We start from the raw sequence: 13,208 nt of genomic DNA, 5'->3' as shown, positions 1-13,208 counted from the left end.
GAAACTAATATAATATAAACTATCAGGTTTGCTTTAGAAACAATGTGAGTGCATACATCTTGCAGTTGCTCTCTGTTATTATGCAAACAGGGCTCCTTTACAAAACAGTCAAAATTTGGGACCCTTGGGTGGCTCAGTGGTTGGGTGTCTGCCTTTGGCTCAGAGTGTGATCCCAGAATCCTGGGATCGAATATCACATCGGGCTCCCTGCAAGGAGCCTGCTTCTCCCTCTGTGTCTCTGCCTCTCTCTGTGTGTCTCTCATGAATAAATCAATATAACTCTTAAAAAAAAAAGTGAAGAATTCTATGCATACATTAGCCAGAAACGAATAAATGTAATGATAACATAAATGGTCCAGAAGACCAAACACCACTATTTCTCAGGAAGACAGTGTCTCTGTCCTCACCCATCTCTGCTTACTTCTTCCCCTCGTGGCATTCCCAGCTTGACCTCCTATCTGCTATCTACTCAATTTGGAAAACAGACATGGCCCTCACTCAATTCCCAAAAAAAAGTAACTCTTTTGATTGGAGAAATTTGGTCTGAAGTCCTGCCTTAAACAATATTAACCAGTGACTGGGAGAACCATACTGGTTCGTTATATAGTGATCATACCTCTTTACAGCGAAAAGTCTGTTTTTCATAATGACAAAGCTGGAGTCAATGATTGCTGGGCATTTTCTCCCAATATTTTCTGTGCCAGTCAGCAGCTACATTATGAACTTTTCTTTAAAACAGAGGCTTTAAATGCACTAGCACTTAAAAGCCGATAGGAAAGTATTCATCAAAGAAATCCTGATAAGGGGTTTTAGCCTAATCTGCAATTTACAACTTCGTTCAAATGTCTTTCTTGACCTTCCTGCTTCACAAGAAGCAAAAAATGTAATCCTTTCTTCAGCTCTGGCAACTGTCTCATTAAGGTGTCTGGCTGTGATAATCTTACTATAGTGAGAACTTTTTGCAAATCTCTTTCCACTCATGGGCAGTTTCTTAACCAGACAGAAGACCTGGACCACTTAAATGACAATTTTCTCAAGCCTTTATTTTAATGTCAATAATTCAGCTCCTTCTATGTTTCTGGATTTTGCCTGTTTTTTTTTTAATTTTTTTTATTTTTACTTTCTATATGAAGACATGAATTGTTCTCTTCATTGCTTCCTAATTCTTTTCTGAAACTGACCATGGCTTTCTATGCTGCAGGGGTTTAGCAATTGTATGAAATAAAAATCATCAAAAAGCAACTTATAGATTCAAATCAACTTATACATTTTAAAACAAAAACAAGTGTTTGCCTATTTTAAAATTTACGTATGTTTAGAAGATTGTATGCTGCATTTCTTGCGTAATACCTAATGTTCTAAATCCTTTAAATACTTCATGTTTTTTAATCATCAAAATCTGAGAAAGCTCTATTATAAATCCATGTTAAATATTACATTCTATACTGACTAATAGTGAAAATGATTTTATTGATCATCAGCTCCAGTGTTTCTATTAAGACTTTGCTTATCTTATGTAATATGAAATGTCGAGTAAATGTATTTTTTTAAAGATTTTATTTATTTAGTTGAGAAAGAAACAGATAGTGAGAGAGCACAAGCAGGGGGAGGGGCATATAGAGAAGCAGACTCCCTCACAGAGCCTGACATGGGGCTTGATCCCAGGACCCTAGGATCATGATCCTGGGGTTGTGACCCGAGCTGAAGGCAGATCTGCTTAACCAACTAAGCCACCCAGGGACCCCTGAGTAAATGTATTTTAAAATAAGATCTATATGATTGCATAATTCGTGATATAAAATATGTCTCTAATTTCTTTATGAGCAGTAATCGGTCTACTCTCCTTTGATGTATCTTAATGCATTAATTGTGGTATATGACTCCAATTCATTATAGATATTTTTTTCATTATAGATATTTATTTAACTAAAGATGAGTGTAATTAGGAAGTATTATGTCTTGATAGCCAGAACTAGCAGATCCTTCATATCAAAAGTATTTAGAATAAAGGTAAAATCAGGATGTGTTAAGGCTAGTTTAGAAGGTGCCAGCATATGTGTAATATAGGAATAGCAGCCTGTGAGACCCAAACACACACCAGTTAAATTTTCCTATGGGACATAATATGGCCTAGATTCTTAATTCTGAGAGTCTAGGTCATATTATCCCCAGGCTTTTCATTTGATTTAACTCTGCATACACAAATCAGTGTTATAAGATATATTCCACAAACATTTAGTAAAAGCCTACTATGTGCCAACACACTGCTAATTGTTTAAAAAATGAAATTAAGATTCTTTTGCTTTCTGTAACATACTCCTTTAGTGAATTGCTACACAAATTGAGTCATTTTTATTTCAATATCCCTGTAGCTGATCACTCTTAGCACCTGACCTTCCAAAGTGATGGCCTGGTCTCACCAGTGACCCTTCCTCTCCTCTCCATCACCTCATCCCACAGTGTGAGCCAGCACAGCATCCTTGAACTCTCCTTAATCTGTTTCAGATAGTTGCCCTTCAACCACACCTCCCTTGGCAAAACCACTACTAGAGTATGTTCTATTTCCTGACAGTACCACACTGTGACAGTCAGAATAATGCTCCCGAAAAGATGTTCACATCCTAATCCTAGATATATGTGAATATGTTTACATGGCAAGGGCAAAGAGTAAAGTTGAAGGTAGAATTAATATTGCTAATCAACCAATCTTACACTGGGGGATCATCTAGGTGGGTCCGATGGAATCATAGGGGCCCTTAAAAGTGCAAGAGAGAATTGGAAGAGTGAACCAGAGAAAAAGCAGTGTGAGAAAAACTAAATCTGATGTCGCTAGCTTGCAGATGGAAGAAAGGGGCACAGACCAAGAGATAGGCTCAGTTTCTGGGCACTGGAAAGGGCAGGGGAGCTGATTTTCCCCTAGAGCCTGCAGAAAGAACACAGCCCTGCCACATCTTTAGCCCACAGAGATCCATTTTGGACTTCTGACCTCTAGAAGTGTAAAACAAAATTGCATTATGCTACTAAGTTTGTGGTTATTTGTTACAGCCGCCATAGGAAACAATTACCTTCTGCAACTAGATCTGGATACAACACAGCATTTTTTTTTAAAGATTTTATTTATTTATTCATAGAGATGCAAAGAGAATGAGAGAGAGAGGCAGAGGGAGAAGCAGGCTCCATGCAGAGAGCCTGATGTGGGACTCAACCCAGGGTCTCCAGGTCATGCCCTGGGCTTCAGGCGGCACTAAACTGCTGCGCCACCACCGGGGCTGCCCTACAACACAGCGTTAAACTCATCACTCACCTCACTGGGGAGGGACCCTGATAATGCCTGGCAGTTATACCTTATTTCCCTGTCTACTTCCTCTCCCACCTGCCTGGTAGACTGGTTCTGATCCACTAGTAATATTATCTAAGCTTTAGTGTCTTTTTCTCCCATCCTTCATTTAAGTTGATGGCCTTTCTTCTTATTTAAGTGAGAAGGTGGAAGCAATCAGGCAATAAGTCCACATATTCAATACCACAGCTCTCAACCTCTTTGGCATCTGGGACTGTATCTTCTTTCTGGTTACCAGAGGAGAACCACAAGCTCTTCTGGCTAAAGCCAATCCCTCCATTTGTGCAATAGGTCATGCTTCCGAAACTTTCCTGTGAACACAAATCACTCGGGCATTGCCTGACTTAGATGCAGATTCTGATCCTGAGACTCTGGGTTTCTGCAGGGCCCCAAGTGCTGCTGGTGCTGCTTGTCTCTAGACCTTGCTTTGAGCAGCATCAGCTTATGCCTTCTGATTGCATCTCTGTCATTAGCATAAATACCTGCTGGTATTTCTCCCATTAAAAACTGAAACCTGAAAATAAGACCCCCTCTCTGGTTCCCAGTTCCTCACCTCCAGGTGTCATGTCATTCTTTTGTAGGAAAATTTGAAATTTCTCCAATTTCTCTCCAATCTGGCTTTTGCTTCTTTCGTTTTACCATAATCCCTCTTATCAAGTATATCAATGGCTTCCATCCTATGATCAATTCTTAGTTTTCAGACCCATCAATAGTATTTTTATGGTATTTTTATTTCTCCTTTCTCCTTTTTCAAAGTATTTTCTTGACCTTCAGGACTGGGTAGAGTTTTCTTTCCACCACACTGGATGCTCTAGAACCTCCTCACTTTGATGACATTTACTTTCTTGAATTCAAATACCATCTACTTGTTAATGACTCATATTTATATCTCCATTCTGAACCTGGTCCCACCTCTTCCACATGTGTATATCCATTTGGTATCTCTACTTGGATACCTAACCTAAAAATCAAACAGCTCCTAAATTGAGTACAGAGTCTACCTTGGATCTGCTTTCCCATCTTGGTGAATGGGAATTCCATTTGACTCAGTTCAGAAGCCTGGTGTTGTCTCTGATGTGTTTTTCTCCTCACCTCACATCTAAACTGTCAATTGGCTAGATCCACTCAGTACCCTTTACCCTCCCTTTCAGACCACCTCTATATTTCCCACATGCCATTCCCAGCAGAGTCCCTTGGGGATAGCACTTAAGTTTTGGAAGGTAAAGAGGGGCAAATGCCATACCATCCTTCTTCACAAGAGATAGATGCAAACTTCTCACTGCCTTGCTGCTGGGGCAGTATTGATAATATTATTTCTCATAGGTCCTGACAGGAAGCCATTAGCAACTTCCGGGTTCTCTGAACACAAACCTGACAGGCCATCTTCCAGATTCTCAAATGGTTGTATTATGTGGTTGTCTATATCCTATCTTTTCCTCTTCGAAATACCTGACTACATATTGACTTGTGTAGTCAGAAAATCATTTTGACTCTATTTCTAACTATATTCAAATTGTTATCACTTTTTGCCACCTCCAGTCCAAGTTAGTGACAAATTTCCTCTAGATTACAATAGTGGTATCTGCATTGTTTCCGGCTCCCAGTTTTTGCAACCAACAGAGCATCTTCGGAAAATATAAGTCAGATCATGAGATTTCTCTGTTCAACACCTTTTTGTGGCTACTAATCTCAATCCAAGTACAAACCGGTTTTCCTAATTTACAAAGCCCTGTTACCTTGAAGCATGCTAAATCCTTCCCATAGACTCTGTCCCAGCTGCACTAACCCTCTTGCAGTTTCTTGTGCATACTAATACATTCCCAACTCAAGGTCATGGCATTTGCCTTTAAGTCCACCTGGATTCTTATCTGGTCATCCCATTGTGAGCTTCCTTAGCACTTTCTGGTCTTGATTCAAATGTCACATTATCAGTGAGGCATTTTCTGATCTTTTTATCTAAAATTATAATTATCTCCCTTCCCCCCACTCAACACATCTCTTCCAGGCTATGTCCAGAATTTTGCTTATTTATATGGGCTGTTATCTGTCTATTGTGCTTCTCAGGCAGGGATTTTTGTTGGTTTTGCTCATTGCTGTAGCAAACCAAGAACCATGTTTAGAACAGCCTAGATTCAAGTATTTTGGAAAGGAATGAATGAAAAATAGCACCAACTTATCCAATTTATTTCAATAAACATTTATCAGGTGCCCATACAACATTTCTGTACATGAAACACTCAATGCATTCTGACTTAAGAGGAATCAGGCTTAAATAAAGGCTTGTGAAGTAAGATGAAGCAAGAGGAAAGGAAATGTAGAATCTGAATTGTACAAAGGATATTGCTTCTAGTTTCAATACAGAAAGTAGAAAGGATAATATAGCTTTTTCAGAGGAAGAAAATGGATGAAGGGCAAGAGGTCTCTCTCCATTTGTGCTTTCTCTTCCAGGCACTCTCTAAGAGCACTGTGTCCTTTATACTTCAGGCTTTTCTTGATAGATTTTCAAGCTATATAAAAATAACTGGATATAGTATGGATTCGATTTCCATTTTTAGCTTACAGATTCTTCATCCATGCATCCATCCATCCATCCATCCATCCGTCCATCCATCAAGGCATCCATTCATCCATTACAAAAATACTAAGAAGCATCTACATTGAACCAAGGCATTATACCTAGGTATAATATAATCATAGAAAATCAAAATGAAAAATATAACACTGGATTTTAAGGTATGTTCTCCATCCACAATGCAAACTTCCTACTTCACAGCACAGTTTTACAGCCAAAATAAGATCTTGCTCCCAATTCTATAGTCTTAGTAAAGCATAGACTCATACATTCCACAATTGATGTATAACCAGAACAGAAACTGTTTAATTCCTGTTTTGAATAAAAATAGTTTGAGAAGATTTAGAATATTTTACATATTGCTTGAGGAAGGTGCTACAATAAACCACCTTAATGCATCTTATTGTATTTAGCCTCACTCGTCATGAATAGTATGCTGCTGATTTGGAGAATATGGATGGCTTTCAGCTCTGAATAGGGCAGCTGTTCTATTTTTATTCTGGAACCAACCTAAACAACACATATTTCATAGTTAGAGTTAATACTGAGCTGAGCTGAATTCAAACTACTGACCTGAAAGTGAATGGTCTCATTTTTCTTTATACCAGACTCTTAAGATATCAATTCCTTGATACATTCAGAAAATGAGCTTAGCAAAATCTATACCTTCTTCAGTGTGTCTCTGTATCTGTCTCTGTCACACACAAAGGCACACACACTCATATGCATGTATCACATTGGAGTTATAAGTTTCTATATATAAGAAAAGCTGAGATGGAGAAAATTAAAATGCAAGGTCCTTAAGAAACCCTCAGTGGATGCCTGAAAACAGAGGTAGTACTGAATCCTATGTATACTGTTTTCTTCCTGTACATGCATACCTACTTTAAAGTTTAATTTATAAATTAGGCACTGTAAGAGATAAGCTTTCTTATTTAGCTAAGAATAAAATAGAACATTTATAACAAAAAACTAGAACAAAATGCATGTGAATATAGTCTCTCTCTCTCTCAAAATGCCCTATTATGTTGTACACACCCGGCTTTTTGTGATGGCATGAGATGATACAATGCCTATGTGATGAGATGAAGTGAGGTGAAGGACATTGTGATGTAATGTTAGGCTACTATTGATCTTCTGATATAGGCCAGAAAGAGAATCATCTGCTTCTGGACTGCAGTTGACTTGGGTGGGGTAACTAACTGGGGAAAGCAAAACCTTGTAAGTGGGGGACTACTGTATAATAATAATAATAATAATAATAATAATAATAAATCATTTCTAATAGTCTGCTACTACTGGTAATAGAAAATACTACTATTTCTTAAGTAGAATGTAACTGGCAAATTGCTTAGCTATGATATTCACAATTGTAGTTCATGTAATCAACATAGTTCAATGTTATTCAATATGAATATAAAACTTGTAAGGTTACAGGACTGTAAGTCTATCTCAGTCTGTTCTATGCCTTCTAAGGGTTTGTGAACTAGCTAAAGAGATCAAAGTTGCCTGTAACAGAATGAAAGTATACTCTAAAGCAAGTGTAATTCAGTGTCAAGATCAGTAATGAAGACAGTAAGTGATGATGTTCAGAGGAGTAAGATATTAATGAGGACTTAACAATGGGGAGAGCATCACACAGGAAATGGGGTCAGGTAACTAAGATAGAATACTGTGGGTTTTAATAACTGAAGGAAATAGGAGGGCATTATTACCATGAATTAATTAGGAGCCTTATTGAAAATATGTGTAAAATAAACAAACTTGTTAAATAAGTAAAATAAGTAAATGACTTATTTTTATTATAATTGTGGAAAGTGGAGCTATTTCATCAGATTCAAACACCCAAGGAATTTGGGAATTGAAGAATATTTGGTGACCTAGATTGTAGCATGCACCCCCCTTGCATTTCTCCTTCAGCTTCTGCCCATAAGTTTCGTTAATTTCTTCCTCTGCAGATTTGTATGCTCTGCTTCCTGGTCACACAGTGTCTGCTTGAGAACTTCAAGTTATAGTTACATAAACATTCTCAGATTCGCACCAATCTGGCCATCATAAATATTTGGTGACCTAAGATTAAGTCTTGGACATTTGGGAAAATCTTCCTATCACACATGATCAAAATTTAATCATTTAGTAATAGATTTAGCTCATTATCATATTATCAAGGCATGTGGGATAATTAATACTATTTATCAAATGCAACTTTGCCCTTGATAACATAACCTCAAAGCAAATTCTTCAAGAAGTGTGTCCCATCTCCCTTCCCTTCTTCTCACTGAGTGCTTTCTGAATCATTTGTCTCTGATACATGAAACATCAGAATTTCAAGGTTTTGTAAAGAACCTTGTAAACTTTTGTGAAGAACGAGTGAGGTCTAGCAGCATTAGGAAACATTGTTGAACATTTTGCTTCAGCTGCTAAGGGGTAATTATGGTTTGAAACAGGAAATGAAGTTTCATAGCCTGTATATGATTGAATATAAACTTACTAAAGTCCTGAAAAAGTGTGAGTACACGTCTTCCACAAGTCATTCTGTCATCTTGGAGATGTGACTACTGACCATAAATGATCTTAGACAGCATTGTGCAGGAAGGAAAGTTGTTCCATAGACATTCTAATTGTTTTTATTCCATTCTGAAACTTCTTTCATTTCCACTCCAGGACTCTAGGAGAATTCCTTCTGAACTGTGCAAACATTCTCGGGCCTCCCTGCATTGTATTCTAAAAGCACATACTTTTAGTTTCTCTTTCTAATGAAAAATTCCTTTTCCTACTACTTAAATGACTGTTAGAATGTTATATATTATTACAAAAACTTCAGGCAAGCATTCAATTACTTTAAACTATTTGTGATAGGGGCACCTGGGTGGCTCAGTGGGTTAAGCATTTGCCTTCAGCTGAGGTCATGGTTCCAGGGTCCTGGGATCAAGTCCCAAGTCAGGCTCCCTGCTCAGCAGGGTGTCTGCTCCCTCTGTCTGCTGCTCTCCCTGCTCACGCTCTCACTCTCTCTCTTATTCTTCCAAATAAATAAATAAAATCTTTAATATATATATATATATATATCTTTTTAAAAATAAAACTGTTTTTTTTAAGATTTTATTTATTTATTCATGAGAGACACACAGAGAGAGAGGCAGAGACACAGGCAGAGGGAGAAGCATGCTCCATGCAGGGAGTCCAATGCGGGACTCGATCCTGGGACTCCAGGATCACACCTAGGCCAAAGGCAGGCACTAAACCGCCAAGCCACCCAGGCGTCCCAAAATAAAACTATTTATTAGAACTTCTCTTCATTTTCAAACCCACTCTACCCACTATATCCATATAAATCAATACTGGCCTCCAAGTAGTGGAGTTGCTTACTTTTATAATGTACATACACAGAATGAAAGATCTATAAAACATACTTGAAATAGTCTTATGACCTTGATAAACATTGTTCATTTAAACCAAACCTGAAATTAATTCTACACTTTCCCCTAATCTCTTTCCTAAGTCCAATTGTTGGTCCAAGGTCCAACAGACTTACCTTACACTGAACTGATAAATTAACTGTGTGATGTTCTCCAACAAAGCATGGTTACCTGTAATTAGAAGTCAAAGAAGAAGCTGATAACAGTGCTGATATGTTATCAGCAATTTTGGGGAGAGGGAATGAATTTGACAAAGGAAAAAGACATACATCAGTTGAGAGTCAAGTCACTGAGCAATTGGGAACCATAAGCTATTTTGTATAGAAAAATTAATTTTCTAGAAAAAAAGGGAGAGACTGAAGATACCTCTTGATATGCTAGAACGGTCTGACATACTTGTTCATTCTTTCTCAGTGCCTTATATTTAGGACTTGGACATTGCTGACATATAAGTATATGAGCTGGCTCAACAATAATCACAATCGGATATCCAATTCAGGCCAAGTTGAAGTAAAAGGGGGACTGGATTTACCCTCCTGCCTAAAATCAGTAAAAAATCAGGACACAATATAAGAAACAAGGGTTTTCAAGCCATCTGACTTCAGGCATCTGAGGATGATGATTCATGAGAGGAGGAAAACTAAATGAAGCAAACCTTATAATTGCTTCAGATTTATGACTTAAAAGAATCTCTACACCATTCACAAATTGTATACCTTGAACATGTGTAATTTATTTTTTTGCATATTATATCTCAACAAAGCTCTGAAAAACAATTATCAAATGTTTATCGTACATCTGCCCTGTGCCCAGCACTGTGCTAAGCACATTCACTATAGATTCTCATTTAATTTCTCCATAATTTATGATCATCACATATGAGTTGACCTGATTTTGCCATGTAACTTATATTCATTTCACAGTTGGGTTAACAGAGGTTTGGTGGGTGTAATTATTTATCTTGCCCCTGGTCTGATAACAAGGTAAGGCAAGTATCAAACTTAAGGAATATGGAGGCAGGGCTCTCAACTCTGAACTGAATTTTTAAAATAGAACACCTCCAGCTGAATTACTTATGAAACTGTTAAAATGTTGATTTTTAGTTTCTACCTATGGCCCACTGAATCTTGAGCTAAAGTTAGGATTTCTAATCTTAACCAGTGTCTGCATTTTTAAACAGTTATCCTTGTGAATTTTACATGTAGTAAATACATCAAGCCATTCAGTAGAAACTTTTCCCATTGTCTCTGTTATTGGAATATTTCTAGTAGAGCTGTGATAAAGAGGAGCTATACCCCCAATTATGAGCTTATGAGGCCAAGTCCAATGCTGATACGGACACATAGTTCAATCTCTTTGATTTTCATTTGGTACCCTCTCCAAGTTATTGTGATGACAAGGTACCATGAAAACAACAAGGAAAATAAAATGTGAAAAAAACAGTTCAATGTCTTTTTGCCAGCTTAATTTTTTCTTTCTTTTTTTTTTTTCATCAGCTTTTGAGATAATTGCCATAACCTTATGTAACTTTAAGGGGAGTGATGTGCTGATTTGATACGTTTGAATAGTGCAAAATGATTACCACCTTAGCATTAGCTAGCACACATTCTTGAGTCAACATATCATTTTAAAATCCAGTTTTTATATATTATTAGCCTGAAATATATTGTTACCTTTTTTTTTTAAGATTTTATTTATTTAATTGAGAGAGAGAGAGAGAGAGAGAGCACACCTGTGCATGAGAGGGGGCGGGGCAGAGAGAGAGGGATAAGCAGACTCCCTGCTGAGCAGGGAGCCTGACACGGGGCTCCATCACAGGACCCTGGGATCATGACCTGAGTTGGCTGAGTCACCCAAGTGCCCCACAGTATACTGTTATCCTTAAGAGAGCTCAAATGAATAATTCTGTTTTTAAAGGAAGAAGGGACATGAAGCTCATAAGTCAGATGGGGTGTCTCCTGTTGTCTCCCTGCTGTATTTGTGGATAAATCAACTATGCATTTCAATGTCTTCATGCTTAAAATGAAAGTGTGATATTTCAACTGTGCTATTCAATCAAGTATATGTTAGTCAAATGTGACTAGTTAAGTTAAAGTTAAATTAAAAATTCAGTTTCTCTCCCACCGCCACGCTGCGCCGGCCCTGGGCAGCACCTGCTACATGAGCTCCATCCTGCAGGTGCTCAGCCACCTCCAGAAGTTCCACCAGTGTTTTCTGTACCTCGACCCTTCCCAGACCCAACAGCTGCGCCCAAGGCCGGCAACGGCAAGGCTGGGCTCTCGGCAGGCCGGGCCCCTCGGCGTGCGTGCGAGCGCGGGGGCCTCGGCTCCAACGGCGGCGCCTCCATCAGCAGGAGCCTGGAACTCACACGAACAAGGAGCCGAGCTCGAAGCACGTTCCCCCGCCACGAACCGCACACCGTCTTCCGAGTCATGTGGTCCGGGAAGCGGGCCCTGGTGTCACCCTTCGCCGCAGGCCCCCCTTCGGTGGCTGCCACCCGCGGGACGCGCAGGACTTGCTCCGCGAGCTGTTGCGCAAAGTGCAGCAGGAGCTCAAGTCCGAGGGCACCCCACGCCGGACCCTCACCCCTTCTCCCAGAGGAAGCTCACCAAACAGGTCTTAAAGGTAGGGAGCACCATAGGCCACGGGCAGCTGCTCAGTCAGGTCACATGTGTATCATGCAATTACAAATCCGATACCATTGAGCCCTTCTGGGATCTGTCCCTGGAATTCCCTGAAGGGTGTCACTGCGCAGAAAAGGGGTCTGTCCCTTTGTCCCTTTGAATCAGACAGTGCCTGCTCACCGAGAAGCTGGCCAAGTTCACGGAGACAGGCTCCGGAAGGGAGAATCTACGCTTGGGACCAGCATAACAGCAAACGATGAAAATCCAATCGCAGACCCCTTGTTCTGAGTGAAGCTAGAAAGCAGTTAATGATCTACAGACTACCTCAGGTCTCCCGGCCGCACCTTAAAAGATTCAGGTGGTCTGGCCGTAATCATCGAGAGAAGATTGGGGTCCATGTCGTCTTTGACCGGGTTTTTGGGTCCACTGCAATGACTCAAAGCTGAATGTATGCAGTGTCGGGGAAGTGTGCAAAACTCAAACCTACATCCTTTTTTACACCCAAAGAACAGTTCAGGGCAATGCAAGAATTTCAGAAACCCAACTCGAAGCTCAGGTGCAGTCCAGCAACAATGATGAGGGCAGACCACGGCCCTTCCACTGAATGGGAGGCATGTTTCAAGGACTGGCTTGCTTTTATTTTTTTTATTTTTATTTATTTATGATAGTCACACACAGAGAGAGAGAGAGGCAGAGACACAGGCAGAGGGAGAAGCAGGCTCCATGCACCGGGAGCCTGATGTGGGACTCGATCCTGGGTCTCCAGGATCGCGCCCTGGGCCAAAGGCAGGTGCCAAACCGCTGCGCCACCCAGGGATCCCCCTGGCTTGCTTTTAAACTGCTGGTGTTTATACATCTTTCCTCTTGCAGGAAGTAAGGTTTAGTGCAGGAACAGAGTACTAAGTTTGCCCCACTGGGACTACAGCAGAAGGTGCCAGCCAGGTGACTCATGTCTTATCATAAAACCTGTAGTCCCTTTCTTTTGAATGGATTGGGAATTCCCTCCTTTGATAAAACAAATCAAAAGGAAAAAAAAATCAGTTTCTCCTTTGCACTAGCCACTTTTCTGTTGTTCAATTGCCATATGGGGCTAGCTTCTGTAATGGATAGTGAAGATTTTAGAATATTTCCATCATTACAGAAATTTCTTGAACTGCTATAGATTTATTATCTGCTCTCTGCATACGTTGTACAATAATCTATACCTGGTTTATCATTATGACATACATATACTATATAGAATTTTACATACAAAATGG

At 39.5% G+C, this 13,208-nt stretch overlaps 1 pseudogene; it reads left to right on the top strand.

Annotated features, from left to right (window-relative positions):
• Positions 1-12,553, top strand: part of LOC129495471 (ubiquitin carboxyl-terminal hydrolase 49-like) — an 81,201-nt pseudogene extending 68,648 nt beyond the window's left edge.
• The last annotated feature ends 655 nt before the right edge of the window (positions 12,554-13,208 follow it).

The sequence above is a fragment of the Nyctereutes procyonoides genome, unplaced genomic scaffold, assembly GCF_905146905.1.
Source record: "Nyctereutes procyonoides isolate TBG_1078 unplaced genomic scaffold, NYPRO_anot_genome, whole genome shotgun sequence".
Lineage (NCBI taxonomy): Eukaryota > Metazoa > Chordata > Mammalia > Carnivora > Canidae > Nyctereutes > Nyctereutes procyonoides.
This window is presented reverse-complemented; position numbering and strand designations above follow the sequence as displayed.